This window comes from Dasypus novemcinctus, chromosome 4 (assembly GCF_030445035.2).
Source record: "Dasypus novemcinctus isolate mDasNov1 chromosome 4, mDasNov1.1.hap2, whole genome shotgun sequence".
Taxonomy (NCBI): Eukaryota; Metazoa; Chordata; class Mammalia; order Cingulata; family Dasypodidae; genus Dasypus; species Dasypus novemcinctus.
This window is the reverse complement of record NC_080676.1, coordinates 101,715,753-101,724,727: the sequence shown is the minus strand read 5'-3', so window position 1 is coordinate 101,724,727 and position 8,975 is coordinate 101,715,753. Positions and strand designations below refer to the sequence as shown.

The 8,975-nt window shown below is 36.5% G+C and overlaps 1 pseudogene; it reads left to right on the top strand.

Annotated features, from left to right (window-relative positions):
* Positions 1–1,617: 1,617 nt before the first annotated feature.
* Positions 1,618–7,043, top strand: LOC105744770 (actin-related protein 3 pseudogene; annotated as a pseudogene).
* Positions 7,044–8,975: the final 1,932 nt, after the last annotated feature.

Below are 8,975 nucleotides of genomic sequence, written 5' to 3'. Positions count from 1 at the left end.
CTTTCATTTCTGATTTTGTGTCCTGTGTTAGTCTAGCTAAATATTTATTGATTTTTATCCATCTTTTCTAAGAAGTAAGTTTTGGTTCTATTGATTCTCTCTATTGTTTTTCATTGCCTATGTCATTTAACTCTGCTTTAATCTTTATTATTTCCTTTTTTCTACTCACCTACTCATTTTGGGTTTAGTTTGCTCTTCTTTTTCTAATTTCTCCAGGTTATTGACTGGAGATCATTCTTTTTTTAATGTAAGCATTTAGAGTTATAAATTTCACATTTGGACTTGCACTTTCTGCATCACAGAAGCTTTGTTATGTTATGTATTCATTTTCATTTGCCTCAAGATATCTCATTTAGCTTGTGATTTCTTCTTTGACCACTTGTTCAAGAGTGTGTTTTAGTTTGCTAAAGGCTGCCAATGCAAAAATACCAGAAATGGGTTGGCTTTTATAATGGGAGCTTATTAGGGTAAAATATTACAGTTCTGAGGCTGTGAGAATGTCCACATCAAAGCATCATCTGAGATGCTGTCTCACCAAAGTTTGCTGCTGGCAATTCTGGGTCCCTGCATGTAGCCAGGCAAATTGACTCCTATCTCTGCCTCTCTTTCAGGCTCAATTTCTCCCTAAGCTCAGCTGTGGGCAATCAGGCATCTCTCCTTGGGTCTTGTCTCTTCAGCTTGAGGTTGCTCTGCCTATTTCAGCTCCCAACCTCTCTCTCAGCCTCTCAGGGTTTCTCTATCATTCTGCAGCAATAGGCAATCCTGGTGTCCTCTCTCACATGGCAGAGTAAAAGCTTACAGTTCTCTTTCTCTGCATGTCTCTGAGTATTTCTCACATTTATAAGAGACTGCAGCGAGAGGACTGAGATCCACCCTGATTCATACCTCTCTGAAGTATTCCAATTAAAGGCCTCCAACTGAATTCAATCAAATCAAAGGGCCCCACACCCACAGGAATGGCTTATCTCCAAGAACATATCTTTTCTAGTGTCTACAAAAGACTCAAACTGGGACAGAATGTGTTGTTTCATTTCCACATATTTGTGAATTTTCCAGTTCTCCATTATTGATTTCTAGTTTCATTCCATTGTGGTTGGAGAAGATACATTGCATGATTCAATATTTTTAAATTTATTGACTTCTTTTGTGAACTAACCTATGGCCTACACTGGAGTATAACCCATGTGCACTAGAGAAGAATTGTATTCTGTTGTTGTTGGGCAAAGTGCTCTATGTATGTCTGTTAGGTCTCGTTGGTTTAGAATATTTTCAAATCTTCTATTTCCATATTGTCCTATTTAGATGTTCCAACCATTATTGAATGTGGTGTGTTTAAGTCTCCTCCTATTAATGTAAAACCATTTATTTCTCCCTTCAAATATATCAGTATTTGCTTCATATATTTTGGGGATTTGCTGTTAGGTGCATATATATATGTACATACTTGTTATGTCTTTTTATTGAACTGACCCTTTTATAACTACATAGAGATGCTTGTCTCTTGTTACAGTTTTTTACTTAGAGTCTATTTTGTCTGGTAATAGTTTGGCTACCCCAGCTCTCTTTCAGTTACTATTTGCATGGTAAATTCTTTGTACCCTTTCACTTTCAACTAGCATGTCTTTGAATTTAAGGTGAGTCTCTTGTAAACAGCATAGTTAGATCTTGCCTGTTTATCCATTTTGCCAATCGCTGGTTTTTGATTGAAGAGTTTAATCCATTTACATTTAAATCACTACATTAAATGCAGAACTTTTTCTGCCATTTTCCTACTGGATCTTTGTAAGCTTACCCTTTTTTGTCCCTTAATTTTTCCATTAATGTCTGTTTTCACATTTATTTGAATTTTTTTATAGTGTATCATTTTGAGACCCTTATTTCCTTCTGTAAGCATTTTTCATATATTTTCTTTGTGATTACCATGGAACTTAAATCCTAAATTTATAACAATCATGTTTGATTTAACACCAATTTAACTTCAATAGCATATTCATACATTGTCCCTATACCCCTTTATAGCCCCTCTTTTTTGTACTTGTTACAAATTTTATCTATATACATTGTATGTCCAAAACCATAAATTTATCATTATTTTTATGCATTTCCATTTTAGAACCTTTAAGAAGTAAAAAGTGGAGTTACATACCAAAAATATAGTACAATAACATTAGTATTTCTAATTACACATATGGTTACCTTTACCAAATGTCTTTATTTCTTTATGCCATTTTGATACACTGTCTGGTATCCTTTGCTTTCAGTCTGAAGAAATTCCTTTAGCATTGCTTATTGGGAAGGTCTACTGGTGATGAACTCACTCAGCTCTTGTATATCTGAGAATATCTTAGTCTCGCCCTCATTTTTGGAAGACAGTCTTACTGGATTTAAAATTCTATTGGTAACTTTTCTTTCATAAATATTTCTTTAAATATATGTCTCACTGCCACCTTGCCTCCATTTTCTCTGATAAGAAGTTAGCACTTAATCTTATTGGGCTTCCCTTGTACATAACAAGTTGTTTTTCTCTTGCAGTTTTCAGAACTATCTCCTTGTCCTTGAGAGTTAATAGTTTGACTACTATTTGTCTGGGCATGCCTCTCTTCAAATTTTTCCTGAATAGTTTTTGTTGAGATTCTTGAATGTGTATATTCATGTCTTTCATTAAATTTGGGGCGTTTTTTACCATTATTTCTTTGAATATTTCCTCTGCCCCTTTCTCTCTTCTATCTCTGTCTGGGACTACCATAATACATATATTGGTATGATTTATGGTGTCCCACTGGTCTCTTAAGCTCTGTTGACTTTTTTTTTCTTCATTTTTTTCTTTCTGCTCCTCAGTCTTAATCATTTCAACTGTATTGAGTTCACTGATCTTTCCTCTACCAGCTCCTATCCATTGAAACACCCTAGGGAATGTTTCATTTCATTTGTTGTATTCTTCGACTGCAGAATTTCTCTCTGATTTTTTTAAGGTGGTACTGGGGATTAAACCTGGGACCTCATACATGCAAAGCAGGCACTCAACCACTGAGCTACACTCACTCCCCTGATTCCTTTGTAAAATTTCCATCTCTCTATTGAGATTCTCATATAGTTCATTAACTGTTTTCCTGAAATCCTTCATTTCTTTCTCCATCTTTTCCTTTATTTCCTTGAATATACTGAAGATCAGTTTTTAAGTCTTTGTCTTGTATTTCCAAAGTCTGGTTTTCTTTGTTGATGATTTCTGAATTTTTATCCTGCTTCTTTGGATTGGGTCATCATTTCTTGTTCCTTTGTCTTGTAATATTTTGTTCCATGCTGTACATTTCAATATTTTAGTGTGTTACTTCTGGGATTCATTCCATGAGCTGTTTCTTTGATTTATATCCAGCTAGTTCTTTGACAGATTTCCTGGAGTGGGAGGAGCTATCAAAAACAAACAAACCAATGCAAAAAAACACTTTTCACAGTCTTTGCAAATTGGCTTTTTGTGGTCTAGTGCTCTTTTACAGAGTTTAACCCTCCTGTCAAGAACCAGCCCAAGGCAAAAGTGCTGTGCAGAGTCCTCTCTTTTCTGAGCCTATGTCTTGTCCTGGACTTGTGCTCCCTCAAGAACTTAGGAATTCCCAGGAATTTGAATATCCCTTCTACTCTCTATGAAATATACTTTCACCCTCTCCCAGTTGCTCTATTGTATGTCTTAAAACAGGTAATCCTTTGCCCAAGGTCACTCTGACTTAATTGTTTCTTACACTACTTGAGCTGTGCAGGACAAGTTCCAAATGGGTGAGCCAGAGATGTTTTTTCTGATTTCAGTATTTCTGGCTGCCACCTGATGGATTGGCACAGAAATACAGGCAACCCAGTATATACATAGGGATTGCTTTGACCCTCTGGAACAAGAACAAGGACCCTCAATGGGAGCACAGGCTGACTCCACACCATCCCCAGGAAAAAGTAGGGGAAGGGCTAGCAAGGGTGCTAGGAATTTCTCTTACAGTTAAAGCTGACTTTTCTTGATTCAGCATTTACCCACTTACTGCTTTCTAGAATTTTGAGGAAGATGGATCTGCCAGTTTTGCTAATTGTTTAAAGATTTTGTGAGGGAACAGCACCTTGGAGCATCTTACACTGCCATCTTGGTCACCTAGAAGTCCTGAGAACTGATTCTAATTAAGAAGTAAAAGACAGAACGAAGGCACTCTCATCAAGAACAGGAGAATAAATAAGATGAACAATTACCTTTAAATTGCACTTTATATGGAGGACATCATTTTTTTTAATGTATCTTTGGTAAGGGGACAATATTGTGTTGTTTGCAACCTGCTTGGTGGTAGGGTTCATCTGGATTCAAGTACTTCTAGTGTTCTTAGTGTTCTTAATTAGATCTTTAAAACAATAGATGGATTCAATGCTTCTACATTTACTGAGCTTCCATGTATGAGCACCTATGTGCCAGACACTGTTCTAGATACTCGGGATATAGCAATGAGCAAAGTAACATCTCTGACTTCATGTAGCTTTCATTCTAATGCACTATAATTTTAATACAATTAAAACAAAATACTGTGGGTACATTGATACTCACATTTACAAAGCAGTCACCCATATACTCATACATCTCAATACAAAAACATAGTTTACAGTTGGGATCCTCATTTTGGTCACCAACCCTCCTAACCTCGGGATTGATCCAAGATGACAAAGGCAAAGGCTTCATCCACATCAGAGAACTGAGCCAATTCCTGTGCCAGTTTTGGCATCTGCTTTGTGGTCTTATTCTGTACTGGACTGCACTGACATTTCACCAAGCCCCATTCCCCTGCTCTATAGAGCTATCCTCCCCCACTGTAAAGCTGCCCCCATACCAGGCCAGGTGCAGGGACCCATCAGCTGTCTCCGACTTGCTCAACTGCTCAATGTCCTCAAAGCCTTCCTTTCTTATCCCATTCCATCACGTGACTTCTTTGAACTCTATGTTCTTAAACATTTCCAGAAATCAGATCTACCCTACTGTGTTCACAATCCATCTTGACTGCTGAGTGAAAAACAATGAGCAAAAAATCCTGCTCCTTATATTTGGGGGCACAAGGGTTGGTTATTAACTCTTCAGGCCACCTTCTATTATTCAGAAGTAGAAACTTACTTCCAGAACATTGCAAAATGATTCCTCTAACTCAAATATCCCTTCCTCAACCCATAACCTCTAAAGTTTTTTAAAAATACAAATGCCATCCCAGAGATTTTGATTCAGTAAGTCTCAAGTGGGACCCAGATAGAATATTTTTTAACAACATGGACCATTCACATGTGCATGAGGTTTTGAGAGCATTGCCTGAATATATGGTTAGTTAAAATATATTTAGTGCATTAACCTCTGTACAATCCAACTTTCCCTCACATGCATTTAACCACTCACTTCCTGTCTTACTCCAGTACACTCCACCCCAAACATTTATATTTGTGACCACACATAGGTTACATCATTCAAGTTCTGCCCCACTCCCAACCCTGTTATTTTCCTATGTGCACTGCTTCTATAGGCTTTTTTTCTATCATTATTTCTCTCTGTATTAGATTCTTGCCAAAATTAAGGGTAACACCCTTGTCTAGGTTAGACTTGATTTTTAGACCTTTTAAAACAATGAGGAACAGATGTGAATCAAGTGGTTGAGTGCCTGCTTCCCACATACATGGTCCTAGGTTTGGTCCCCGGTGTCTCCTAAAAACAAAGACAAACAACAGACAGAAAAATGGAAAAACCAGCACAAGGGAGCTGATATGGCTCAGTGGCTGAGAGCCACTGGCCCTGCTACCTTAAAAAAAATCACAATGGCTAAAAATCAAGATGTTATTCTACTGCCCCTACAAAATCCATTCAAAATGATCTGATGGGGACGTGGGCACTGATGGCTGTCTTTACTTCATGAGAAAAAGCATGAGAAGGTTGAAGAAGAAATTATAGGAGAGGGGAGCCCAGCTAAGAATGATTAGTCCCCATCTCCTGCCAACAAGCTCTGTATCAAACCAACAGGTAGCAGCAGGAACAGGAAAAGAGGAAGATGGCAGAACAGATTACCAGCTTTTGTAGTGGGTTGTGGCACTGGGTATACAAAACTGAAACATGCTAGAAATACAGAAACACAGTTTATTATCCCTTATGTATTACCATCAGGGAGTCCACAAAAGTGGACACTCAAGTTCAAAGGAGGGTGATATAAAGTGTTGATGTCCCAGACTTCTTTAATGGGGATAAAGCAATAGGAAAAAACGCATGTACCATGAAATGCCCAATCCTTCATGGTATAACAATATTGTGACTTGATGGCAAGTTTTATGAAGCAAATGATGTTTAAAAACTTGGAGCAAAATATGTAAATTATTAGTTTATTTTGACCAAACCTTCACCAAATAGTCAAAAAAACAAACTACACTGCTGAAATAATATTCTGAGTCCTTAATAGTTCAGGATGATAGATACTTATGCATTAGCAGCCAAGTAGTATCAAGACAAGTAGGCAAATAGATATTGACTCGCATGACAATAGATAGTGCAGAATTCATCTTCTAGCTGAAGGATATGTATGTGATTGATGTCTGTGGTAAGTACATTTCAATCACAGGGCAAGTCATAACATATTTCATTCAGCAACTTCTGAGAAACAGAGAAGGAGAAATTCTTCCAGAGCAATCTCTGGAAACAGCTATGGCAGTAAAGAAGCACTAGAGTTATGTCTGCCCAGATTTAGTAAAAGAATTTAGCAAATATGAAACAGACGAGCCAAGTAGATTAAACAGTGTACTGGAATCAAGGCAATCTCAAAGAAAGAATTTTCCGTTGACGTTGGTTATAAGTGATTCTGGGACCTGAAATCTTTCCTCATCCAGAATTTGCTAATCCAGACTTCACACAGTCTACCGAAGAAGTAGCAGATGAAATAATTCAGAATTATTTTATTGATGCCAGACATTTTGTCTACAAGAATATTGCCCTCACTGAATGGATGTCCAGGGACTTTGAACACTGCTTTTATATTTCAAGGAAAAAAGAGAGCAAGTAAAGGATTAATTTTAAAAATAGCCTCATGACCCTTGGTTTTATTCATTCATGGAACAGGGGATTCCAATAATTATGAATTCTTCCCATCCCCACCACCATCAAAAAAAATGGGGTTTGTTACAAGCACTTTTAGAACTAAGAACCTAGTAAATTGGACTAGGTTTAATGACTTGCATTCTGTTTTTTGCTAAATAATAATAATAATAAATACAAGACTGTTGGACAATTAAATAGAAAAACAATGATACACAACATTCAGGTATTACTACACTGGATTTAGCCTCTGTTTATTGAAATTTCTTTGTCACATGTCAGAACAGGAGTCATCAATCTAACATGTGAGGGGTAGACACGGAGCGGCAGTGTCGTGTGTACAAACAGATGTCTACTTCTAAGAGAAAAGGCATTCTGACATCACTTATAATCTTTCCCATGGCATTAATAATAAGCAGTGCCAAAGTGCAGTTAAAACCACTATTTGGGGTGGTTTTAATGGGCCTGAACCTTCTCTGCTCTTAGTGGTAAAATTAAACACCAATCAGGCACAAGTTACTGGCAAATATCATAATAATTCTGAAGGGATCATTACATTTTCTATTGTTGTAATAATATGAAATTCAGCTATTTTGAGAAAGATTTTTCAGCAGATCTTGATGGGATATTCATGAAAACATTAGTTCTCAAAACAACTTTTTTTTTCCCCAAAGAAAGGAGCTGAAACATTAAATGAATCTGAATGTTAGGGAGCTTCAAGGCTACAACTTCATGCTAAGCCTCACCTCTGATGAGCTATAGTCACATCTCACATAATCTTTATAACCTCCATTAACAGGTTCCAAGTGGACATATCTTTACACTAGCTAATAGTCTCCTTGTTACCCCCAAAACAGATCATCTTCTTTCCCACTTCCTTAGCTTTGCCTCACTATTTGCTCGCCCAGTATGCCATATCTTTAGTCTTTCCATGCCTTCAGGACCACTCTCAAATCCTACTTAGTCCAAGGAATTTTCTAACTACTCCTAACAACCTAGGTTCTTAACTGTTCATCTCGACATCATATACTGCTTTCCTCTCATATTTAATTATGTCTTATTTAATTCAATGAAATTGAAAGATGCTTGAGAGCAGAGTCTTGTGCTGCACCTATATAATCTTAAATTAGTAAACACTTCACAAAAACATATATAATTTTATCATTGTATAACATGCAAACATAAACCTCACAAGCTGGCAAATAATAGTTGTTGTACTACTGATATTAATAACCAGATCTCAATTATCTTACTGCATACTTCCTCCCCAAATTTTATAATAATCCTCATGGGCTGAACCTGCTGCAGCCCTATGGGATGAACCTATTTCCCTGGGGTGCTGCATAGGGCTGAAATTCAACCCCTAAATCTGTCACTGTCACCCTGTAATTTTTTTAACAAATCAATTTTATTGATACACATTAATAAAGCATACAATTCATCCAAAATGTACAATCAGTGGTATTTGGTGTAATCACATAGTCGTGCATTCATCATTTCAATCACTATTAGAGCATTTTCATTATTTCAGTAATAATAATAAACAAAAAAACAGGCAAACAAGAAAATTCTTCATCTCTCAATCTATGTTTTCCCTGCTATACATAGCTGCTATTTCTGGCTATTCTTGCACATTTATTTATTTATTTATTTACTATGGTTTCACTGAGATATATTCACATACCATACAATATCTAACGTGTGTAATCAAAGACTTTTAGTTTAATAACAATGTTGTGCATTCATCATCACAAAAACTTTTATAATTATTTTATTACCCTGGAAGGAAAAACTCCACACCCTTTGGCATGCCTTCCCTAGCCCTACAAAACCACTAATCAAATTTCATCTTTATAAATTGATTTATATTTACATTTTATATCAATGGAATCATATAATA